This window comes from Calypte anna, chromosome W (genome assembly GCF_003957555.1).
Source record: "Calypte anna isolate BGI_N300 chromosome W, bCalAnn1_v1.p, whole genome shotgun sequence".
Classification (NCBI taxonomy): Eukaryota; Metazoa; Chordata; class Aves; order Apodiformes; family Trochilidae; genus Calypte; species Calypte anna.
In genome coordinates this window covers 16,967,681-16,993,820 of record NC_044276.1, presented here as the reverse complement: position 1 = coordinate 16,993,820, position 26,140 = coordinate 16,967,681, and the positions used below count along the sequence as shown (strand labels likewise).

Sequence of the window (26,140 nt, the reverse complement as noted above, 5' to 3'; positions counted from 1 at the left end):
CCTCAGAGTGTGACTGGACCCAAATGTAACACCAGAGGAAGTCTCAGAAGGAGGAAATGAGGTAAAGAAATCACTTCTGAGTCCTTTATTTTTTTAAAAAAAAGGACATAGATATTATTTCAAAAACCTTTCAAGAAGGTTCTGGTAAAACGTGGAAATGAAGGTACAGAATTGGAAATTTAGCAATGGGATTCCTTGTGCACAAGGAAGCATAAAGAGAACAGAATTAGTAATCAACATCAAAAACTTCCAGAAGGCTGTCTGGGACTGTAATGAGACACATTATGACTTATATAAGTGATATAAATAAGAAATTGGGAATTTTATTACTTATGAATCAATCCTGTCATCAGTTTACACAAAGCACACTTGAGCTCCTGGTTCCTCAAGCTGTAGATGAGGGGGTTCACTGATGCGAGAGGTGGCAACCTTAGGGGTTCGGCGCGGAAGTCAAAGATGAGTCCTCACAGAGGTATAGTCGATGCTTCCAGAAAAAAAAGGGCTTTTATTACGTACGAAAAACGCTTATATACTGTTACAGTGGTCACGCCCCCCTCCATCGCACTCCAAAACTTCCTGCTACAGGTCACCCAGTGCTGTTCACACAAAGCAAAAGCAAATCCTACTGGTGCAGGGGTAGAAGCCATTTGTTTTTCACTTTGTGCCTTCTCCTAATCTAACGTCCAGGACAGGGTGTCCTTGTAATTCTGAACAGTCAAAACACGGGGTTGTGCATACAGCAGCGCCGCACGCCCCCGCCTTTCAGACCATCCCCATACAGTTCACTGCTGGAGGAACCATCCAGTACAGAAATGACACCACCAGGTCTAAGGATGGGGAGGAGATGGAGGGGGTCTAAAGGTAGGCAAAGATGCCAGTGCTGAGGAACAGGGAGACCACGGTCAGGTGAGGGAGGCACGTGGAAAAGGCATTGTGCCTTCCCTGCTTAGAGAGGATCCTCAGCACAGCCCTGAAGATCTCCACAGAGGACACCACTATTAAGACAAAACACCCAGATGATAAAGAGGCGCTGACCACAAGAAGCCCAAGTTCCCTGAGGTAGGAGTGTGAGCAGAAGAGCTTGAGCATCTGGGGGATTTCACAGAAGAACTGGTCCAAGGCATTGCCATGGCAGAGGGGCAGGGAAAATGTATTGGCTGTGTGCAGAAGAGCAGTGAGAAACCCAGTGCCCCAGGCAGCTGCTGCCATGCGGACACAAGCTCTGCTGCCCAGGAGGGTCCCGTAGTGCAGGGGTTTGCAGATGGCCACGTAGCGGTCGTAGGACATGATAGTCAGGAGATAAAACTCTGCTGAAAGAAGGAAGACAAAGAAAAACAGCTATGCAGCACATCCTATGTACAAGATATCCCTGTTGTCCCAGAGGGAATTGGCCATGGCTTTGGGCAGAGTGGTGGAGATGGATCCCAGGTCAAGGAGGGAGAGGTTGAGGAGGAAGAAGTACATGGGGGCGTGGAGGTGGTGGTCACAGGCGATGGTGGTGATGATGAGGCCGTTGCCCAGGAGGGCAGCCAGGTAGATGCCCAGGAAGAGCCAGAAGTGCAAGAGCTGCAGCTCCCGCCTGTCTGCAAATGCCAGGAGGAGGAACTGGCTGATGGAGCTGCTGTTGGGCATCTGCTGCTTTTAAAAGTCATGGAGAGCTCTTTGAGGAGGAAATACAATAATTCAGGACACAATTCTCCAAAAAACGAGACCCATTTCCCATACACCGCCTGCATCCTTCACACATGCAGTTTTCTAGTAGTTCTTCCTTGAAGCCCATGGCTGCAATCCTGGTTGTTGCAGTTTGTGTCAGAAGGAGCAGGGACTCTGTTCACTGGCTGCCAAGGAGTTGTCTCAGCTGTGCAAAAGGGGCTTCATGTTTGGAAGAAAACAGACATGTGAGCAATCCTGACTATTTAGCTTTAGCCAGAGTGAGCTAAGGGCCTTGAGGCCCAGCTGCAAGGTTACTGAGAGATGAGCTATGGGAAAAAGATAGGGGAGCTGGCAGCAAAAAAGAAGAATAACAGGATAATGATTTAGCCAGCAGAAGTTCTGTGAGAACAGGATTTGTGGCCAAGATATAGCCACCTGCAAGATATCGTTATATAAACAAGGGCTCTATATAAAGCGAGTGTGAATTGTTAATAGACAACTTCACTTTAACCATATTGGTGACTATGTGTTGTCCTTAAGCCTCTGCGGATTTTCTACAGACATTTTTCATATGAGATTGTTGGTGATGGCAAAGGCACTGAAGCTTCTGTCCTCCCTGTGTAAAGGAACCCTCACAACAGAAGAAAGTTTAAGAGGTTTCTTTTTGTGTTTTGTTTTGGTTTTTTTTTTAGAGCTCCCCCCATCTCCTCTGAGGAGTGTTCTTGGGTTTCAGAAACCCTCAGCATTTCTGCAGCACTCAGGAAGAACAGAGTGAGCAAAGAGAATTGCCTGCAGATGCATGCAGAGAAGGGGCAGCTGGGCTGTGTCTCTGTCTCTCCCTGCTGAGAGCAGAGGGACCCAGCTAAGAGCACTCAGTGTCTCAAGGACACAGCACCCCATTTCCAGCCCAGGACACACGAGGGTCATTCTGCCCCCTGGAAGGCAGCTCACAGCTTGGATAGACACCCCAAGGAGACAGCCCATGGATGGAATGAAGGCATCTGATGAAGGGAGGTCAGCTCCCTGCCCAGTCGCACTCAGACTGCACTGCCCAGAGCTTCCCAGGGCAGAGCACAGCTGGACACCTCCTTGCCTGAAACCATCTGCATGGGAGGAGCCACAAGAGCTGTGCCTGCAGCTGAAACTCCCACTCCCAGCCTGACATCAAAAGCAAGAGCAGCTGAGGGGGGCATGGAGAGAGGCAGAGGGGTTCTCAGGAAAGCCTTTCCCTCACCCAGCCCTGCACAACCCCTCCCAGATGTTGATAGTGCCTGGCAGGCACCTCCAGCCCCTGGGCAGGGGGAGGTGGGCACAGCGCAGCACAGATGCACTTCACCTCTTGTGTGAGCAGATGGAGGAGGAGGTGCCCAACACCCGAGACCCCACGGGCTGGCTGAGGGCTGCGCTGTCACACAGACCTGAATAAACCTGGGAAGGTGATGCTGGATGTATCTGTAGGGTAAAGGAAACTGAAAGCACTGGACTGGGTTCCTAGCACACAGCGGGGTGATGTTGTAGGGACTCACAGCCCCTGATCTCATCTCCCCAGATGAGGTTCTGTCCCACCCTGCCAAGACAGAGAAAAGTTCGGACTGATGAAAGCAAAGCTTCCCAAAAGGAATGTATGCCCTAACTGTGATTACAAAAATCCTCTCACAAAAATTCTGGTATGACCTGTATCCAAAAGCCGTGTTGTCCAACAGAACCCTCTCAAAACCCAGAATTCATCCCTCTCTCAAGAGCACCAGGACCCTGCCCTGTGCTCCCTGTCTCCTGCCAGCCACAGCTTCTGCCAGCACCAGGGAGCTCCCTGGGCAGGCTGAGAGCTGCCCCTGGCAGGCAGGCAGGCAGCAGAGTCCCTGCCCCAGCACACAGCCCCTGGGCTGCAGGACCCTGCTCTGAAGGACAGCCCTGGGCACCCATGCCTGCACACACACCCTCACTCCTCTTCACAATTCCCCTTACACCTCCAGCCCTTTCCCCCCTTACAGTTCCCATCAGCTGTGGCTCTGCAGCTTTAGGAGATGCCTCCAGGAACTGCACCAGCTTCACTGCCCTGCACCAGACACTCACCATGTCAGCAGCTGGGAAGGTTCTCCTCCACTGAGCTCATCCCCTCCATCTTCCCCCCCTTGAAGCTCTCTCTGCCTCTCTCTACCCTGGCAGTGCCCTCAGCCCTGCTGCACTCTGCAGAGGAGCTGCTCCTGCCCAGAGCTGTCTCTGCAGCACTGCCCACTTGCCAGCAGCTCCCTCCACCCCAGGAGCCCAGCTCACAGCTGTCAGGAGCCCTCTGGGGGGTTGATGCTGAGCCCATGACAATTGCTCAAGAGGCAAGGAGAGGAAGCTGCAGAAGCTTCTTTCTCAACAAGAAAGTCCAAGGCAGAGTCCAAGTCCAAAGTTTCTTGCCATGTTCCTGGGTCCCCCTGAGGGACAGCCCTGAGAAAGCGTCCCCCCCAGGGCGTGGGGGGAGCAGGAACCAGGAGGCAGTGATGGCAGGTGGGGAAAAGGAAGGTGCAGGTGGCTCTGGTGCTGAGGAAGCCTGGCTGTGTGTCAGGACTGCAAAGGGCCCTGAGCCCTGAGCCCATTCCCCAAACGTGCCAGCCCTGAGCTCCAGACCCTTGCAAGGGAGATCCTGTCCCTCCCTCAGCCCTCAGGGCTCTCCTGGCACCACTGGGATGTGGAGATGGGCAATGCCAAGGGCAGGACTATGGCACAGCACCTCCCAGCCTCCTGCACATGGACTACGAGGCCCTGATCCCCTTGTCATCACTGATGTCCCCTCCCTCCTTTCCAGCACAGACAGTTCCCCTCTAGAGACACAACCTCTGCTTCTCCCACTTTCACACTGGACACCCAGGTAGTGCCAGGGGGAATCTCCTTTCCCTCCTCTTCCCATGCAAGCCACGGGTGACACTGGAGGTGCCAGGGGTAGTCCCAGACATGTGTGGGTCCCCAGCTCCAGCCCCTCAATGTCCTTCTTCTTTTGAGGGGCCCAGGACTGACCCCAGATTCGAGGTGCAGCCTCACCAGCGATGAGTACAAGGGAACAATCACCTCCCTGCTCCTGCTGCCCACACTATTTCTGATGTAGCCCAGGTGTCATCTGCAAAGTGCCTGAGGGTCGCTCACTCCCTTGTCCAGATCATTGATAAAGAGATTGAAGCAGAGCAGTCCCAGCACCCTGGGGAACACCACTGGTGAGCAGCTACCAGCTGGACTGATCTCCAGTCACCACAACTCTTTGGGCCCAGACATCAGCCAGGGTTTGACCCACTGAAGAGGCCATTGCTCTAGGCCAGATGTAGCCAGTTTCTCCAGAAGGATTTTGTGGGCAATGCTGCTGAAATCTTTACTAAAGTCAAGGTCATCAACATCCTCCGCCTTTCCCTCATTCAATCAATGGTCACCTTGTCATAGAAGGAGATCAGGTTGGTCAAGCAGTCCCTGCCTTTCATAAACCCATGCTGTCTTTCCCCCATCTCCTGGCTGTCCTGCACATGCTGTGTAATGGCACTCACACTATCTGCTCCATCCCCTTCCCTGGCACTGGTAAAGCGGACAGGACTGTGTCTCCCTGGATCCTTTTTTTGGCCCTTCTTGTAGGTGGGGATGACAGCTGTCAATCTCCAGTCTACTAACACCTCCCCAGTCAGCCAGGACTGCTGATAAATGATGACAAGAGGCTTGGTGAGCACTTCTGCCAGCTCCCTCAGTACCTTTGTGTGGGTCTCATCTGGCCCCATAGACTTGTGTGTCTCTGGGTGGTGCAGGAGGTCACTGACCATCTCCCCTAGGATCATGGGGGCTCCATTCTGCTCCCTGTCTCTGTCTGCCAGCTCAGGGGACTGGGTACCCAGGAACAACTGGTCCTACTGCTGAAGGCTACAACCAAGAAGGCATTGAGTAGCCCAGCCTTCTCCTAACCCTTGGTCACTGTCCTCCTGGCATACAAAAAAGGATGAAGATTCTCCTTCACCCTTCTTTTTGTTGCTAATGTGTTCAGAGAAACATTGATTATGTTCTTCAATGGCAGCAGACAGATTAATTTCACACTGTGTTTGGCCATTGTAATTTTTTCCCTCTGTAGCCTCCTGACATCTTTGTAGTCTTCCAGAGTGCCCTGCTCCTTTTTCCAAAGGCTAAAAACTCACCTTTTTTTTGATGAGTTTTAACCAGATCTCTATTCAGCCAGGCTGGGCATCTTTCCCCATGAGCTCATCTTACAGCACATGGGGCCATCTGATCCTTCACCTTTAAGAGTTTCTTCTTGAGCACTGTCCAGACTTCCTGAAATCCTTTGCCCTTCAGGACTGCCTCCCAAGGGATTCTCTCAACCAGAAAGAGGCCAATATTTGCCTGTCGCTCCTCCAAGGTGACAGTTCTGCTGACCCTCCTGCTTACTTCTCCAGGGATCAGTTTTTTGACCAAGGCTGGATTTACAGGAGACCAGGCTTCCTAACAGGGGATGGGAAGACCTTATCCCACGGAGGTAAAAGGGTTTTAGGACAGGAGATAGCAGGGGTAATTAGCAGAGCTTTAACCTAGGTATGTAGGGGACCAGGGGTGAATGTGGGGTCACTGGAGAGGAGCCTGAATGTGACATACCAGCACTTGTGGGAGAACAGTGTTCAAGCAAGGGCTCACAGTCCAGTGTCTTGGTGAAGGAGGAGAATGGCAGTGCATATTGCTGGGGGAACACAAGAGTTGGTGTGAGGTTGGGGGCTGTGGAAATATTGGAGTATAATCAGGAGGTGATTAGGGCTTCTTCCAGACAAAAGGAGGCCCAGCTGAGGTGCATCTACACCAATGCACACAGCATGGGCAACAAAGAGGACGAGCTGGAAGCCATTGCACAGCAGGACAGCTGTGATGTAGTTGTCATCACAGAAACGTGGAGGGATGACTGTCACAGCTGGAACACTGCAATGAATGCATATAAGCTCTTCAGAAGGAATAGGCATGGAAGGAGAGGTGGGGGTGTGGCTCTGTATGTTAGGGAATGTTTTGATTTCATAGAGCTTGATTCCAGGGATGACAAAGTTGAGTGTTTATTGGTAAGGAAGAAGGGGAAGTCAAGTAAGGGAGATCTTGTATTTGGAGTCTGTTACACACCCCCCAACCAGGACAAAGAGGCAGATGACCCCCCCATCACCTGATAGATGTAGGAGGGAACATGATACCAAAAGATGAGGAAATGACTGAAGGTCTTAATAACTTCTTTGCCTCAGTCTTTAGTAGCAGGGACAGTTATATTCAGGAAATTCAACTCCCTAGGCTAGGGGACAGGGACCAGGAACAGAGAGATCTCCCCATAATCCAGCAGGAGATGGTCAGTGTCCTGCTGCACCATGAGGATGTGCATAAATCTGTGTGACTGGACGGGATGCACCCAAGAGTGCTGAAAGAGCTGGTGGCAGTGCTTGCCAAGCCCCTTTCCATCACTGATCAGCAGTCCTGGATCACTGGAGAGACATCAGAAGACTGGAAATCTGATGATGCAATCCCCATATATAAGAAGGGACAGAAGGATGATCGGGGAAGCTACAGACCTGTCAGTTTGACCTCAGTCCCAGGGAGGTTGATGGAGCAGATCATCCTGGTTGGATGGCCATGCCAAAAGAGTTGTGGTCAATGGAGTTAAATCCAGATGGTGGGGGGTCATGAGTGGTGTCCCTCAGGGCTCAGTGCTGGGGCTGCTCCTGTTGAACATCTTTATCAAGGACCTAGATGAGGGGATAGAGTGCACCCTTAGTAAATCTGCAGGTGACGCTAAGCTGGGTGGAAGTGTTGATCTGCCTGAGAGTAGGGAGACTCTGCAGAGGGATTTGTATAGGCTTGATGGGTGGGCCAAGGCCAAATGCATAAGTTTCACTTAGGCCAAATGTCAGGTCCTGCACTTGGGCCACACCAACCCCCAGCAGCACTACAGGCTTGGGGAGGAGTGGCTGGAGAGCTGCCCAGCAGAGAGGGACCTGAGAGTGCTGATTGACAGACAGCTGAACATGAGCCAGCAGTGTGCCCAGGTAGCCAAGAAGACCACCACCATCCTGGCCTGATTCAGGAAAAGTGTCACCAGCAGGGCCAGGGAGGTGATCTTACCCTTGTCCTAAACCTTGGTGAGACTCTACCTCGAGGACTGTGTGAAGTTTTTGGCACCAAAGGATAGGAAGGACATGGAGGTGCTGGAGGGGGTGCAGAGAAGGGCAACCAAGCTGATTAGGGGTCTGGAGAACAAGACTTATGAGGAGAGGCTGAGGGAACTGGGGTTGATCAGCTTAGAGGAGAGAAGGCTGAGGGGAGACCTCATTGCTCTCTACAACTACCTCAAAGGAGGTGCTAGGTAGACAGACGCTGGGCTCTTCTCTCTTATTAGCAGTGACAGGACAGGAATAAATGGGTTAAAGCTCAACCAGGGGAGGTTCAGGTTAGATAATAGGAAAAACTTTGTCACAGAAAGAGTGGTTCAACATTGGAACAGGCTGCCCAGGGAGGTGGTGGGGGCACCATCCCTAGAGGTGTTCAAAAGACAGGTAGAGGAAGAGCTACAGTGGGTGGTTTAGTGGGTAGGGGTTGTAGGGTGGACAGCTGGACTCGATGATCTTATAGCTCTTTCCAACCTTGGTGATTCTGTGATTCTAGGGAAGGAGATCTCTATTACTTCATCATCACTCTGCCCACAATGGCCTCCAACCATCACATCAATTACAAGTCCTCTGTTTAGAAACAGCAGGTTCATTGCAGTGTCTTCTCTGGTTGGTGGTGTCAGGATGTTTCAGGAAGGTCTCTTCCACACACTCCAGGAACCTCCATGACTGTTCCCTCTCTGCTGTGCTGTATTTCCAGCAGACGTGTGGGAAGGTGAAGTGAGAACAAGGTCTCAGCTATTGCAGTTATACTTCATCTGCCTCTTCATCCTTGATGGGTCCTCTAGAGCCATGTTGGTTCCTCCTAATAGGACTGTACACGTTTTGACATCCCAAAGATAGAAGAAATTTTTGAAAAATCAACTATTGTAATTAGCAATAGGGAGAATGAAAAGATCAAGAATTATGTCCCCTCCATAAAAGAGAAACAGGGAAAAGTGTAATTATAAATAATGTCCAGGCGATGACATTCAAAGAACGGAGATGTCTCCTGCACTGGTTTTTCATAAGAGAAATGGAGAGAACTGTAAATATTAACAGTCTGCAGGAGGTGGCACATGAAGTTGGAAGGAGATGTTCATGCTGGCTGCAGGTCCCAGGTCAGTGTCACCATCAATGCCACAAAGCACAGCCCAATGATGCCCTTGAGCAGGCTCCGGAGAAAACAGCCAGGACATCAAGGAGAGATGGAAGTTGTGACATCCCACAGGTAGAAGAACATCTCTGATATCAAACCAACCAACATTGTCGAAAGAGACTCTTAAACCCATAGAGGGAATAATTATAACTAATTTGTTTTAACACGCTCTGATGAGATCTGTTGTTATCTCAGCCCTTTGTGCCCCACGTTGGGCCCAAATAAAGACTGTTGTGGTTGAACACCAGCAAGGCACTGAGAACCACGCAGCTGTTCACTCACACACCACCCAACAGTGGGATGGAGGAAAATATTATAATATATTTGAATTGAGCTAAAAGTATTTTAATTATTGAAGTAAGATACAGTTAAATATATATATTTTCAATAATTCTAATAATAGTTCTAATAATTATATGATTAAAATGGAATAATATGGAAACTTTATTGCTTTACTATTCTCTGCTTTCAAAGAGGGAAACTGCAGGGGAGAAGTCTGAGGGGAGGAAAAGATACAAAACTCCCAGAAAGGAAAGGGACATTTTGCCACCACCACCTCGTAGCACCACCTTGTCACCTCTGGCTGGCAGCTGGCACTAGTTCAGAACCTCCATGTGTGCACTGTGCTGCCACTTCCATACCCCCGTGTGGCCTGAGAGCACTGCCTAGTGGGACAGCCTGACCTTTTATTGGCCTCACCTGGAGACTCTTTTCATTTGGATTCCCTTGCCCCCACCTCCCCGTTTCCCCTCTTCACTTGCAGAGCGCCCAAGGAAAACCCAGCGCTGTGGGGTCAGAGCCGGTGGGAGGCACAGAGGGCACGGCTGGCACCTGTGAGGCAGTGGGAGTGGGTGTCCCCCCTTTTTGTGTTTTCTTCCAAAGGGAGGAAATTCTGTCCGTGCTGGGTGATGCCAAGAATGATCATTCCCTTTCTTAGGGGGAAATGTAAAGTGCAGCCTGCAGGGCGTTATTGATGGCAGTGCAGAAAGCAGCTGTCATAGGAAAGAGACGCTGCTGCGGGCTTTTGGAAAGGGACAACTGTCATGCATTGCTCCTCCTGCCCCTAAGGGAAGGTGTCCTGCAGGCAGGGCAGGAACGAGCTCGCTGCGGGTGCCCCCATCCCCTCATTGTGTGACAGGACAATCTCTGCCATCGCTCAGGGCACCCGCAGAGACCCCAATGATGCTGGTGCCATGGGGGGTGGGTGGGTGGGGATGAAGTGGCAGTGTGGGGACAGGACTGAGCTGAATGAGCAGCATCTGCTGGATGGAGGGTAGAAGTGGTGGAAGCAAGAAGGTGATGGTGACAAAGGGGTGGAGACAAGCTATCACAGAGCCTTCCCAGGGAGCCAATGAGAGCAATGTTGTGTTTGGGGAGGTGAGGAGCAATGTTCTCCATGGAGTGATGGATCTCAAAGGTTTTTCCTCACTGTCCAGGCCTCTTGCAGAGTCACTCTGCAGCAATACCAATTGAATATAAATTTCAGAACTGAAAACCAGTAAAAAAGAACTTTTCAAAGAATTTTATTTGATGGTCTTTTTAATCTTCTTGCACAATGGAACCTCTCTAATTATCTGTGTGACTCTTGAACACTAAAAACACCACAGGGTGACACATGGCTGCCCAGTAATGTAATTGGCTTCATGGTGCTAAAGGGATTGAGTCCATGATCCTCAGGTACTGTCAGGAGATTGAAAAAAAAACCTTCTTAAGAAGTTAAAGCCAAAAAAACCCCCTCAAATTATGTTGAAGTATTTATTAGTCCCATTGTATCCCATTACTGACAAAGCGTCCCCAGAGACTTGTTAGAGAAGGTCACTGGAAGCCATGATTGCAGGGAGGAAAGACTTTGTAAAGGTGGCTTTGAAGCCTCACAGTCAAGAAGTTTCTCCTCATGTTGAGGTGGAATTTTCTATGTTTTAGCTTAAACCAGTTATTCCACTGAAAAGAGTTTGGCCCCTTTCTTTTGACACCCACCCCTCTGATATTTATAGACATTCAAAAGATTCCCTCCTCAGCCTTCTTTTTACAAAGTTAAACAGCTCCAACTCTCTCAGTCATTCTTCATATGAGAGATGTTCAAGTCCTTTAATAATCTGAGCTCTCCCTGGGACTCTCTCCAATAGATCCCTGTCTCTCTTGAACAACTGCATCCAATATTCCAGCTGTGATCTCACCAGGTATGAGTAGAGGGGTAGGAAAACCTCCCTAGATTTGCTAGACACACTTTTCCTTGTACACCTGACTCTTTTCATGGTCTGTGCTGGTCAAGCTGGGAGGCAGACCCAGCTGATGGTGCTCACCGCCACTGACCACGTCCCACGTAAGCTCTTGGGTGCCCATGGAGGGTGCTCAGAGGTGCCCTGCCTGATTCCAGTGCCATGGGCTGTTGGGAAACTGTCTGGAAGAAAACAGACATGTGAGCAATCCTGACTATTTAGCTTTAGCTAGAGTAAGCTAAGGGCCTTGAGGCCCAGTTTCAAGGTTACTGAAAGATGAGCTACGGGAAAAAGATAAGGGAGCTGGCAGCAGAAAAGAAGAATAACAGGATAATGATGTAGCCAGCAGAAGTTCTGTGAGAACAGGACTTGTGGCCAAGATATAGCCACCTGCAAGATATCGTTATATAAACAAGGGCTCTATATAAAGCGAGTGTGAATTGTTAATAGATGACTTCACTTTAACCATATTGGTGACTACGTGTAGTCCTTAAGCCTCTGCAGATTTTCTACAATGGACTGTCTTTATTGCAGAACATTCACCATCCCTGAGGGCTCAGGACACCAAAGAAGTGACAAAGGAACCAGACCAAAGTCCCCAAACCTCCCCCCTGGGGCCATGATGGCATCACAGGGAGCCCACAGAGAAAGAAGCACAGCAACAATCTCTGAAGAGTCGATTCCTTGGGCAGCTTCTTGAGAGCAAGTGTGGAAGAAGAGCTGAGCTGAGGAGATCCCCTGTGATGATGGAAGGGCTGTTCTGGAGGCCAGCTCTGTCACAGCAGTGCCCGTGCCCTGTCCCTGCCTGCGGGCACAGGACTGTCACACCGCAGGGCTGTGACCAAGCTGCCAGAGCACTCAGGCCTTACCCAAGGGGTCAGAAGGAGACTGTGGAGGTGGAAAGTGGACAGCTTGGAAAAGATCAAGCGCTGGTGCTCCAAGGCAGTGCCCTTGTGCCAGGACACTTTCCCCTCTAGTTCTGCACACAGGCACTGTCCTGCAGCTCCAGAGAGGGTCTCAAAGGAAGGGCCTCAGGAAAACAATCACTGGAAGGTTCTTTATTCTGCTTAAATACACACAGAGAGGACACAGTTCTTCACTGACACACCTCTCAAGGTAAAAAAAAAATAAAAATACAGACACATACTGAGAAAGGGCACATTGCTTTTTGGGCAATAATTTGAAAGGGAAAGGAAAAATCTAAAATAAATATCCCGCATCGACAACTATACCAAATAAAAAAACCCTGAAGACTAGTTGGGTTTGTAATGAGCTATGTGAAGAGAGAATTGCAGATTAAATCAATCATTTTAATCCTTTTGAAAAATTACCAGACATCAGTTTCTTCAGGGCATTCTTGAGCTCCTGGTTCCTCATGCTGTAGATGAGGGGGTTCACTGCTGGAGGAACCACCGAGTACAGAACTGCCACCACAAGGTCCAGGGATGGGGAGGAAATGGAGGAGGGCTTCAGGTAGGCAAAGATGGCTGTGCTGATGAATAGGGAGACCACGGCAAGGTGAGGAAGGCAGGTGGAAAAGGTTTTGTGCCATCCCTGTTCAGAGGGGATCCTCAGCACAGCCCTGAAGATCTCCACATAGGACACCACTATGAAAACAAAACAGACAAATAATAAAGAGGCACTGACTACAAGAAGCCCAAGTTCCCTGAGGTAGGAGTGTGAGCAGGAGAGCTTGAGGATCTGGGGGATTTCACAGAAGAACTGGTCCAGGGCATTGCCCTGGCAGAGGGGCAGGGAAAATGTATTGGCCTAGTGCAGCAGAGCACTGAGAAACCCAGTGCCCCAGGCAGCTGCTGCCATGTGGGCACAGGCTCTGCTGCCCAGGAGGGTCCCGTAGTGCAGGGGTTTGCAGATGGCCACATAGTGTTCGTAGGACATGATAGTCAGGAGATAAAACTCTGCTGAAATGAAGAATAAAATGAACAAGAGCTGTGCAGCACATCCCTTGTAGGAGATGCCCCTTTTGTCTCAGAGGGAATTGGCCATGGCTTTGGGCAGAGTGGTGGAGATGGATCCCAGGTCAAGGAGGGAGAGGTTGAGGAGGAAGAAGTACATGGGGGTGTGGAGGTGGTGGTCACAGGCGATGGTGGTGATGATAAGGCCGTTGCCCAGGAGGGCAGCCAGGTAGATGCCCAGGAAGAGCCAGAAGTGCAAGAGCTGCAGCTCCCGCCTGTCTGCAAATGCCAGGAGGAGGAACTGGCTGATGGAGCTGCTCTTGGACATCTCTCTCTGTGGATGCAGCTCTCTGATAGGAAAAAAAAACAGGGAGAACCCAAGGAAGATTTTCTTAAATACATCACTTAATTCCAGGAAACTTTTCTGGAAAATCAAAGACAATATCCATAACTTCTTTTACTAGCACAGACACAAAAAATTTTCCAGCAGATCTTCACCTCTATGGTTGGATCTCTAACTGCTGCTGGCTGACAGTGTAGTGAGGAGCAGAAACTCTGTATGATGGCTGCTACAGAGTCATATCTGCTCTGCATCTTTGAGCCCACGTGATCAGGGGATCAAGGGCAACACCAGTGTTCAACTTTGACTTATCAAAGCAAAGGGGTCATCAGCATCTGCATTCTCAGCGCTGAGGAACCAGGGTGGCAGAAGGCAGTTTCAGAAAGGTTTGGGTTTTATTTCAGTTACCATGATCTCTCCTGGGGGATGTTCTTGGATGTCTCAAACCCTCACCATTTCTGCTGTACTCAGGGAGAACAGCAAGGCAAGAGAATTGCCTGTGGCTGCATGCAGAGAAGGGGGAGCTGGTCTGATCAAGGGAGGGTCAGCTCCTCCCCAGCATCACAGAGAGCATTGCCCAGAGCTCCAGAGGGAGGATGGAAGATGGACACCTCCTTGCCATGGACACATCTGCTGCCTGGAGCTGCCCCAGCCAGGAGCTGATTCCTTGGCCCCATCTCCCTTTCTATCCCTGCTCACAGAGCCCAGCCCAGCCCCTGGGTGCCCAGCTCTGCCCTGCAGCCACTCGAGGGGAGCAGGGGCCTAAGAACAAGGCACATAGCCCCTGAGCCCCTGCGGACAATGGAAAGGGGAGGCTGAGCTGAGCTGCTGGGGGGTGGTGGGTGGAGGTTCCCAGTCCCCCTCCAGGTGATGCTTGAGGAGTCCCAGACCCTGCTCTCCACTGCACAGCTGAGTTTCAATCCCACCAGGCTAAGCCAGAGACAAGTGGAAGCAGAGCATGAGGAGAGCCCAGACTGGAGCAGAAAAGCCCTGCCCTGAAGGGACTCCTGAAAAGTCCCCTCAGAAATATTGGTGACTACGTGTTGTCCTTAAGCCTCCACGGATTTTCTACAGCTCCTGAGCCCTGGGGTTATTAAGTCCCCCAGAAGGATTCCAGACTTGCCATTATTAGCCCCTGGCTCGAGGGTGATTTGAGGGTCCCCAGTTGCAGCCCCAAAAATCCTCGGGATGACTTGGGGATCCCCTATCACAGCCCTGCAAACCAGAAAGAGTTGGGAATCTGTGGATGAGGTTGGGGAGACCCATTCACGGCTTTTCCACCCTCCTTAAAAAGTTGGGGGGTCACCAATCCCACCACCCAGGGATAAGTTTAATTCCACCCTCTCGCCCATCCCCCTCCCTCCTCCATCTTGTGCTGCTCGCCCCCAGTTTGAGCAGTACTGGGATAACCACCTCCCTGCCATGACCTCCCATCACCTCCTGGTACCTGCAAGGGGGGCACAGCCCAGGCCGGTAGGGAGGGGGGGGCAGTGCTCTGCCAGTCACCAGTTGGGGGGGCCCAGCTGCCGGGCAGGGGCTGTGGGTGCAGCCCTGGGGCGGTGGAGCAAAACCTCCCGGGAGCTGCAGTGCAATCGTGGGAAGAAAAGGTGGGGAGGGGCCTCGGGGCGGAGGAACCTGACCTGGGGGGGTGAGGTCAGAAGTTTTCGGGGGGGGGGGGGGGTGACCTGGGGGTTCTGGGCACATCAGGCTTTTGTCCTGAGGGGGTTGGGGACATCAGGCTTGTGGCATGGGCGGGGGGAGGGGACACATCACAGCTGGGTGGTGCTTACCCAACCTCAACACAAAGCCTGTGGGCCCTGGAGATAAGACACTGTTAAGTCACTGCTTTCAGGTGTAAACTCAGGGGGACAATGACCAAGCCAGTGGGTACTGCCCTGAAGCTTCTTCCTCCATTTCCATTTCACATTCAGCTTGTTCCTCTTCATAGAAGACAATTCATTCTAAACAATTTTTCTCTTCAAAGAACCTCAACTTTTGTGAGGCTGCAGACTTCAACACTGCAAGAGCAAGGGAGACCAGAAGTGCTGTGTTTGGTTCTCCACAGCTCTAGAATGAGGGATCCATGTGACTGTGATATAAAGTCCAGGGCAGGCAGGAGGGGGAGGACGGTCTGCATTCCAAAATTCCGCACCCGTGTTCTCCGGCTTCTCTCCCTCTGGGTCCTCCAACGATTCTGGTGGTGTTTTTGGTCGCTTTTGGTCTTGCTTCTCGGTCCCATTTTTACTTTTTGGCGGAATCACAGGGCCAAATGGCACAGTTGGCTGAGCTTGAATCAGTATAGCCCCCGCATGTGCTGGTGGGGGTATTTTAGGTGTCTCAAATAACTGTTTAGATGTCAAGTCCATCATGCCATCAATTAATCCTCTGCTTCACCTGTCAACACCATCAGTGCCTGCTATAGAACAACAACCAAGGAAAGAACTGGGACTCGGAGACAAGCAACTAAGGGAACTGCTGAAAAAACTGAAAGAACTGGAGACCAAGGATGAGTATACCCCAGAAAAAAACCCTAGTTTTTTCTCCAGGGAACATCCCGAACAACCCACCAGCACTAATCCATTTTTTCCTCCTGATCCATTCCCTATTCCTGCTCCTATTTCCCTTAACCCTTTAACACCCACTGCTCCACCTCTTCCTGATCCAACATGAGAAGGGGAGGGCGGTGAGGGGGGGTGGGAGGGGGGGATGGGAGTGTGGATCCGGTTACTAGATGGAAAGGAATTATTCAAAATGCTATAGTTGAAGGAGAAATGGTTCCCAATATGGGTCTGATGGTTTTTCCAGTGACTGCGGGACCAGGAGGAGGAGGTCAATGGGTTTCATTAGATTGGAAAATGATAAAAGAAGCCAAAGCTGCCATTACGCAGTACGGTTTGAAATCGTCAATTACTCAATCTCCTTTGCAACATCCTTTTACTGCTCAGTTGTTGACGCCATATAACACAAAAATGCTCATTAATACTCTGTTAACTCCTTCTCAACAATTGCAATTTCATCATAAATGGCAAATGCTGTGTGAAAATGCAGCTGTGATTTCTAGACAGAACACCGATGTATGTGCAAGCACAAATGCTGGTCGTTTTGTATGAGCAGATTTGGATGCACAGTTTCAAACTGAAGTGTTACAACTTTCACAAGAATTGGCGTATAAAGCTTTGCAAACTATGCATGATCCTGCACAAGCAACCCCCTCTTTTACAAATATTAAACTGGGGGGAGCAGAGCCATATTCAAAATTTGTGGATCGCTTATATTCAGCTATAACATCACATCCAGATTTGTCAGAAGAGATGAAAAAAAAAATTTTTATATGTTAGAATATGACAATGCTAATGAAAAAATTAAACATGTGTTAGGACCACTCCCAAAAGGTGCTACAGCAGCTCAATTGTTAGCAGCTTCTGAGCGAATGCTAGAAGCAGATACAGCTGCTTAAGGACCATCATTGCAATATGGTCCTCAATATTGATGTATACTGTGGTGCATGGTGCACTGATCTTTCATACAGAGATAAAAAACTTGGTTGGCAATTACACTTGCAATTTTGGTTTGGGAGATTGTACCACTTCATCTTATTTCAGGCTGACTCCACCAGATTTTACTAGCAATACCATTTCATTTTTGAATCTTCTGCTGGGTGTTGTGAATTTTTCTCATATGTTGGTGAGGAGTAAGACAAAAAACACAGTTATGAGAATGAGTATGCCTTTTCGAAGGCCGAGAGTTGCTGTTTGGAGAGTGAGAGCTGCCCCTGGTACAGAGAGCATCCCCACTCCTGCCTCCGCAGCCGCTTCTCGCCCCTTCTGCACAACTCAGATACAAACGGTGTGTAGCAAGATGAACCTCTCTTAGGGAACGGCGCTTCAAGGCCCAACCAGGTGTTCCAGCAGAGACTCGCGAGCAATGCTCTAAGCCTATGGCTCTCAGAGTTGACTAGCCCAGAGAGGTGCTAGGTGCTCCAAGAGCAACCGGCCTATCTGCTGGCTAGCTCAGGACTGAGCTCTGCCTGTGTCTTAGGCCTCACCTTTTATTGGCCCCCTGGTTCTGCTCATGCGCAGTGAGGGCCCACCCTAATTAGGCACAGGTGGGCTTGACACAAGCTCACACCCACTACCCCAACAGACACTGCTGGTGCTCAGAAAGTGAGCCCTTCACCCCTCTGCAGACACCACAGCAGAGAGGAAAAAAAAAAAAAAAAAAAAAAGGGGGAAAAGAGCATATACCCTCCTGACCTCATGAGAGCACTACTAAGTAAACAACAACACTTTCGATCAAACTGCTTGATACAACAACTGGTCCCAGAATGTAATGACAAATTTGAAATTTGGGGTACAGCAGAAAGGGTTCTTGCTGCTTCATTTGTACCACACATAGCAACAGGAAAAGCCCTTGGCAATAATTGATAAAAAATAATGAAATACACAAACTAGCCTGTTGCACTGCGAAGCAGATGAACTTAACTTCTGATATTTTAACACAGATGCTAAAAGATGTTGATAGTGTCAGACATGCAGTTTTACCAAATCATGCTGCCACTGACTGTTGGGAAACGGCGAGGAAAACTCGTGCAACCAATATGGTTGATAAACAAGCTTCTTCTTTATTGCGCAGTAACTTTTTCTTATATAGTGTTTCTGTGACCACACCCCCGTCACCAAACATCAACATAACGTTTTATTGGACACCTGGTGTGTTTACCTGTAGCACAGCGAATCCCTGGTGCAGGTAGCACAGGATTGTGGGCCGATCTCATTGGCCCCTCAAACATGGGGTTGGGCACGGCAAAGGGTTCACACCCCCTACCTTTCAGGAACATTCGAGAGCATTGTACGACATATCCCCCCTTTTCTTTTTGCACAAGCCCATGTTTGGTTAAAAACTTTTGCAGTGCTAATTCTCAAACAAACATAATACAAACAACAAAACGTGCAGAACCTGAGAATACACTCAATATCATAATGCCCTCTTGAAACAGTCTAAAACTACTCGGTTAACGAATCAAAACAAACTGGTTAACAGGTTATCAACAGGATTTTGTTTCCCATAATCAAGTGTAAACTGATTTCGCATTCATGGCATGTCTCCGTTTCACACAAAAACTCATACACACACACTCTCAAACAGAGCTCTGTTCAATATTAGGAAGGTCTGGCATCCACTAGTGCAGAGGGCCAAAGGAGAGATAGGAGAGGCTTATCCGACGGAATCTTGTCGGGGGGCCCCTTTAAGCGTCTCCAAGTCCCACCGGCTCACAGCACGATGGAGTCCTAGTTCCTTCATGGTTGCCAAATTAAAATGCAATAACAACCTAGGATTGCAACATTCAATCACTACATTCATAACAGACGTTTTTTTGTTTTGGGTTTGTTTTTTTTTTTTTGATATATCTCGGAGTCTCTGAGGGTCTCATGACTTCTTAATATACTTCTTGTGTAACTGTCCACGATCTTTGGTGCTTAGTATAGGTTCATGTCCTTGCTCCTCAAGCCATTTTCCAACAAACCCTTCATCCTTTTGTACGTTCATGATATTGGCAGCTTTAGCAAATAGCTTCTTGAGTACCGCTAACATGCAACTAAGACACACCAAAGTTATCAGTATAATACAAAGTTCAAGCAAAACAGTTTTACATAAACTTTGAAGCCATCCAGTGAGGCCAAACCAATAGACTAATTTGTCTATACCAAAGAATCCTGCATTTTTCTTGATATTTTGAGTATGTTCTACTAACTGTTGTATCTCCTTATGTACTGACCTAGAGTGATCACTCAATTCATGCAGCACATACCATCGAAATCTTCGCAACCATGGCCATGAGCTAAAAGCAGAAAATCAATGGCAGCTCTATTTTGTAATACTGCATGTTGTACAGACGATAAATCATCAGCTAGTTCAGATAACACCTTGCTGGTATCGCTAGCATGCTTTACTACCCAGCAACTCAGTTTCGATGTGCACGAGCGGCAGCTGCTCCTGGCAAGAAGATAGAAGTAACAATCACCTGCCATTTGGACCAGAGGTTAACATCATCATCACATTCTTGCTTTAATGTTTGAGCCAGGCTTCGCTTCCACCGCACGCAATGGGTACTGTTCGGGTGTGCGTGAGGCATGGCTAAACTCAACTGAACAATGGTGCAAGGCCCTCCAATGGGACGGGAAGGTACACCTGACCATGCCCGATCTCCACAAATTAAAAAATACTCTGCTGGTAATTTCCTGGGGAGCTGCGTCCCAGGCAATGGGTTAGTAGCACCGTGGAGGGTGTAGTTGCACCTTTGGCTGAAATTGCCAATTGGGAAAACGTTGGTAGTAGCACATTGTCTTCCCATACCTTCTGTGCAATCAACGGACGAGCTACTCATCCAAAAACAATAAGTGGCATTTAAAGAGTCCATAAGGCTTAATTCTTGGGGATCGGGCTCATCAGGCAAACGATCATCCCAAGTGTCATAATCACTTAAACACGCAACTAAACTGGTCTTGGTAGGACATAAACTCTCAGTGTGAAATTGCATTTGTGTGTGATTCATAGCTGCTTGAAACATTGGCCAAGTTTCTTCAGAGGTTGGTACACCAACTAAACACGTAATAAAAGGAGATTGGGGGGTGGCTAGACTGGCACAAAAAGGAAGTAGTATTAAGCTGATGCACAAGGGTAACCCAGACATTCTGTCAAGGGTCAAAGTTCAGGAAAGCAAAGCAATCAAAACTTAAAATGACAGTTAAACCTATGATGAAGCCAACACGGCAGGTTTTGTTTTCGAACATGTTGAGCACTTAATACGGCTGTCTCTGCTCTTGAGCTTATGCTTTTTAATTCGGCGGGGTGGGTGCCAGCCGAGTCCACTTGCTGGGAACCCACAAGGTACCTGTAGGGGTGGAAACACACATGTGACCTCTGCCTAAATATTTAACGTCCGCTGGTCCTTGCCATATACCCGTGGCGGGATCCCTGTAGGTCACATACAGTGGGGCTTCGGAGGGGTCGGCTTGTTGGGCTATTGTCCCATGAACAAATGCTGGAGCTAACTTTTGATCCCCAAATATACACAGATAATTCAAAACAAATAGAGTCTTTACTAATCGCTCCTGTGGGTCTTGAAAATCTGTAAATTTCATCAGATAGTCCTTTAATGTTTGATTTGCCCTCTCTACTATAGCTTGGCCAGTTGGCGAATGGGGAATGCCTGTGATATGCTTAATTCCTCACTGTTGAAAAAACCGAGCTAGCTTGCCACTAATATATGCTGGTCAATTTTCTGTCTTTATCTGCTCCGGCACACCCATGGCAGCAAAACAAAGGGTGAGATGCTGTATCACTTGTAATGCTTTCTCACCAGACTGAGCCATAGCCCAGATAAAATGGCTATAAGTATCAATAGTAACATGAACATATTTAAGCTTTCCAAATTCTGGCACGTGAGTGACATCCATCTGCCATTTTTCATTTGGATCATGACCTCAGGGGTAAACTCCGAGGCTGAGACCAAGTCCCTTTTGATTACACTGTGGGCAAGCTTTCACAATGCCTCTGGCTTCGTCCATGGAAATCTGGAAGTGACGGTGCAGTCCTCTGGCGTTCTGATGGAAGGTAGCATGCACATTTCTTGCCTTAGTAAATTCGTCCATGGGTACGGATAATGAGACCAGTCTATCTGCTCGGCCATTGCCTTCTCCCAGTCCGTCAGATCACTGGTGACTCCCAATATGAATGATAGCATAGGGTTGATCTCTCTGTTGGATGGCAGCCCGTGACTGGCAAAATAAGTCATTTAGTCGCCGGTTTGCAACGTCTTTGGGATGAGTGTCTTCAATTCGCTGTACATCTCCAACAGCATATAAGGAATCTGAGACAACATTGATACGTACATTCATTTGTTGGGGAAACAGTTCAGAAATATACAGGTTGTGAGCAATCCTGACTTACTTCAATTTAGGCCACATTGGGTTAATGGCTATTGAGGCCTAGTTAGAGGCTTTCTGAGAATGAGCTACTGGGAAAGAGATAACTTAATTGGCAACAGAAGAGGAAAATAATTATGTGAGAAGAAGGTTCCGTGAGAATGGTATGTGTAATTGGAATACAAAGCCACCTGCTTGATAAGATGGTGTAAACAAGGCTTCTCTATATAAAGTGAGTGCAAGTTGTTAATAAACGATTTCATACAATGATACTGATGTGCACATGGAATCCTTAAGCCTCCGCAGACTTTTTTCCCACAAATGGCGCCCGAACAGGGACCCAGGGTGGCCCGGACCAGAGACTAAGGACGGCCCAGACCTGGGACTCTCATGCTGTTGCTTCCAGGAGCGATGAAGACAGCTGGAATGAGAGACGAGCGGAGAAGCCAGTCGAAAGGAGATTGCTGCCCCGGCAATCTATGTAGCTGGTGCCCGGCTATGGAATAAAAGAGGTACCTCGGAATTGAAGAATCTTGCCCTGATCAGGTGAGCGGCTGGGGAGGAGATGGGGTCTACTCTCTCTGAAGATGAAGAGGCAGTAGTTAAGCTCCTCCAATATATTCTCTCTAAGAGAGGTTTATCATATGATGGCAAATCCTTATGAGAATTGCTGAAATGAGCACGGGATAGAGACTTGATCTCCTCGATGGGTACTGTTTTTGAGTTACCTACCTGGGAAGCCATAGGTACTGCCCTGTGGAAAAAAAATAGCGAAGGAGATAAGGAGGCGGGACGCTTAGCGTTACTTTGGAAATTGATTAAAGTAACTTTAGAAGAGATGGAAAGTGAAAGAGCGGCAGCCGCCTCTGTTTTCGCTGCACCGATTCCTGAGGAGACCAGTGGAAGCATTAGGACTGGTTGCTCAGCCACTGCGGCTCCTGCTAGCGAAATGCCGCAGGTGCTTCCACTGAATCCTTTTGCCAGTAGCCCGCCGCTGCCCTTACGGGGATTTTTCGGCACCACAACATCGCGCGGACAGCTGGAATGTGCGGGTGCAGGAGAAAGTACATCTAACAAACCCGATTTGCCTCCTCCTCCGAGTGAGGATGAGTTAAGACAATTTTTTTTAAAATAATGAGTCTGGTACTTTATCTGAAGCCCAGCGTGCTAACCAATCGGAAGCCTTACAGAGCACAGAGTGTCCACCATTGTCAGATAATCCTCTTATCAGCTCGGAACAAGAAGGATCTGTTGAAAAGTTGCTAAACAGCCTTATCCAAAAACTGGGAGATCTTACAGCTAAACCGGCAGGAGAGCGCTTGGGTTTAGAGTCTTCGGCCCTGGTACCGCTTAACTCTTCACAGACTCCTCCGTGTGCAGGAGCACTTATTCCACCTAATTTGCGGAATCCGGTTCCTGAGCTTCCAGGAGAATCCGGATCTGGACAAAGGTGGAGAGGGGTCGTACGCGATCCAATAATGGAGGGACAATTTGTACCTAACTTGGCGGCGTTCCCCGTGACGATACAAGCGGATGGGACACGAAGATGGGAGCCTTTTGATTGGAAAATACTAGAAAAGGCTAGAGCAGCAATAAGTCAAAATGGCATTAAGTCTTCTATGGTCCAACAAATGTTGAAATATATTTTTACGAGTGATTTGTTGACACCGCAAGATATATCTCAGTTAACTGACATTTTGCTTTCTCCCTCACAATTACTATTGTTTTCTAGGGAATGGCAAAAACTATGCAGTGCTGAAGCATCTCAGCCACGACAACAAGACGACCCGTTGTATGCTATTCAGGTGCAAATGCTAATGGGTCAAGGTCCTTTCACCAATAACAATTTGCAAATTCAGTTTGCGCCACAGGTGTTGCAGTTAACTCAAAAGCTTGCTTTACAGGCGCTGACATCGATCCAGGAACCTGGCCGACCTCATGCTTTCACTCATATCAGATAGGGTTTAAATGAGTCTTTTTCTGATTTTGTTGATAAACTGTTCAGGGCGATCCAAAACCACCCTGATTTGGATGAGGACTCCACACAGCGTATGTTTAGGGTTTTAGCTTTTGATAATGCGAATGATAAAACAAGGCGAATTTTAGGACCATTGCCTCGATCGGCTGAGGTTGCAGATATGATTGAGCTCGTAGAACGCACTCGGCAATCGGAAAAGGCCGCCTTTATGGCTGCGGCGCTAAAAGATGTGGTTTCAATAGCGCCGAAAGGCAGGTTGCTGAATGATAAAAAATGTTTTAATTGTGGTAAAGTAGGTCAATTTAAATCGCAATGCAGAGGTGCAGGACCCAGACGGAAATGGTGCTTGAATTGCAATAGAGATAATCACAATATATCTGAGTGCCAACAATCGGGAAACCATCCGCGGAGCGCGAATTACCCGCGTGCCAAGACACAAATTCGGGGAGCTTGGTCCGCTGGTCAGGGACCTCAGGGACTTCAGGGACCTCAGGGGCCCTGGACACCATCAGCTCCGCCACGCACGGGAGTGCCGGAGTTGACGTGGAAACCGCAGTAGATGTAACATTGTTAAACACTGACGTGCATTTAGTGGACTCGAATATTCAGGGACCCTTAGGGCTTAATTTGTGTGCTTTACTTTTAGGACGGTCATCTACTTCTAGGCAAGGTATTTTTGTAGTTCCTGGTGTGATTGATGCTGATTCTACTGGGTTAGTAAAAATTATGGTTTATACTATTACTCCACTGGTATCCATTCCAAAAGGCAGTAGGATAGCACAATTAGTACCATTTGTATCACAGGTGCCGTGTAAAGGTGACAGGGATAGAGGAAGTGGAGGTTTTGGCTCCACTGGAGTGCCAGAGGTTTATTTTGCAATGGATATAATGAAAGGGAAACCTGAGGTAGAAGTATTGCTCAAATCTAAATGGAATGAGACTATTACATTGACGATGATGATTGATACAGGAGCAGATGTCACAATAATTTCTCAGCAGCATTGGCCCTCAACATGGCCCACAGTACCGTCCCCCGCAAGTTTTATGGGAGTGGGAGGAATGCAGGAGACTAGCATTAGTAAAGATCCAGTTGCTTTGCAATTTCCTGACGGATCTCAAGTGTCAGTTAGACCGTATGTTATGCGTGCACCTATTATGTTAATAGGGAGAGATGTACTCAGTCAGCTGAATTCTAGGCTCGTAACACAGCCTTTTTAGTAGCGGTCACTGAGGAGCAGCCTATCCTAAAAATCAAGTGGTCTACGGACAATCCTGTCTGGATAGATCAGTGGCCGCTAACTAATGAACGGCTGCAGCATGTGAAGGAATTGGTACAAGAACAACTCCTGGCTGGACATATTGTACCATCTACCTCACCATGGAATACGCCTATATTTACAATTCCTAAAAAATCTGGAAAGTGGCGTTTACTGCATGACTTGTGTGCTATCAATGCAGTCATGGAGGATATGGGAGCGTTACAGCCTGGACTACCATCCCCGGTAATGTTACCAGAAAATTGGGATCTGTTGGTAATAGATTTAAAAGATTGTTTCTTTACAAATCCTTTACATCCTGATGATGCTGAACGTTTTGCTTTTTCAGTTCCTTCTGTTAATAAGGCTGAGCCGGCACAAAGATATCACTGGGTTGTATTACCGCAGGGAATGAAGAACTCCCCAACAATGTGTCAGAATTATGTTGCCTGGGCCCTACAGCCTTTACGATTGCAATTTCCTGAGTTGATTATCTATCATTATATGGATGACATTTTAATTGCAGGGAGAACACTCAACCATGATGATGTTTTAAATCATGTAACACAGATTGTAGAACAACGTGGTTTAAAAATTGCCCCAGAAAAGGTACAGAAGCATAAGCCTTGGAAATATCTGGGGTGGACAATCACAGGGAGTGCAGTACGGCCACAGAAGGTTGCTTTTAAAACAGAAATTAATACTTTAAGTGATGTACAGAAACTTGTGGGTGATATCCAATGGGTAAGATGACTTTCTGGGATTACTAATGATGATTTACAGCCTTTGCTTGATCTTTTGGGTACCACGTCTAATGTGACTGATAAAAGAGAGTTACAGCCCATACATCAAAAGGCCTTGACTGTTATTCAGGAGAAAATTTTAACGTGTCATGCATCTCGCTTTGTAGCCGAGTTGCCAATAACGTTAATGGTAATAAATTCAGGCCAAGATCGAGTTCATCCTTTTGGGTTATTAGCTCAATGGGATGCTATGAAAACACAAGCTTTAAGAATTTTAGAGTGGATCTTTTTGTCAATCTGTTTACGCAAAACAATTACAACAAGAGTTGCAGTTTTATCTCAAATTGTTATAAAGGGCAGAACGCGATGTCAAGACATCGCTGGAGTGGACCCAGAACAGATCATTTTGCCCCTTATGCAAGACTATTTGGTTTGGTTGCTGCGAACTTCTACACACCTGCAAATAGCCTTGAGACAGCTTAGCGGGGAAATCACAAATTCTTACCCCTCATATCGCTTGTTACCGCTTTTATCTAACATGCAGTGGGAGTCATGTAGTTTTTTGTCTGACAGTTCAGTGGACGGCTTAATGGTCTTTACGGATGCTGGCAGAAAATCCCATAAAGCTGTTGTTACCTGGGAGGAGACGCCTGGGCAATGGCAAGTACATTTAATTAAAGGGAAGTCATTTGACTCTTTGCAAACCCTTGAACTTACCGTGGTTATTTGGGTTTTTGAAACGTGGAATAATACTGCTGTAAATATAGTCTCTGATTCACTTTATGTAGTAGGTATTGTTTTAAGAATGTATCATGCCATTTTGAAGGAA

The 26,140-nt window shown here is 48.2% G+C and overlaps 2 pseudogenes; both read right to left on the bottom strand.

The window, feature by feature from the left end:
* Nucleotides 1–326: 326 nt before the first annotated feature.
* Nucleotides 327–1,635, bottom strand: LOC115600109 (annotated as a pseudogene).
* A 10,823-nt stretch (nt 1,636–12,458) lies between these two features.
* On the bottom strand, nt 12,459–13,397 carry LOC115600108 (annotated as a pseudogene).
* Nucleotides 13,398–26,140: the final 12,743 nt, after the last annotated feature.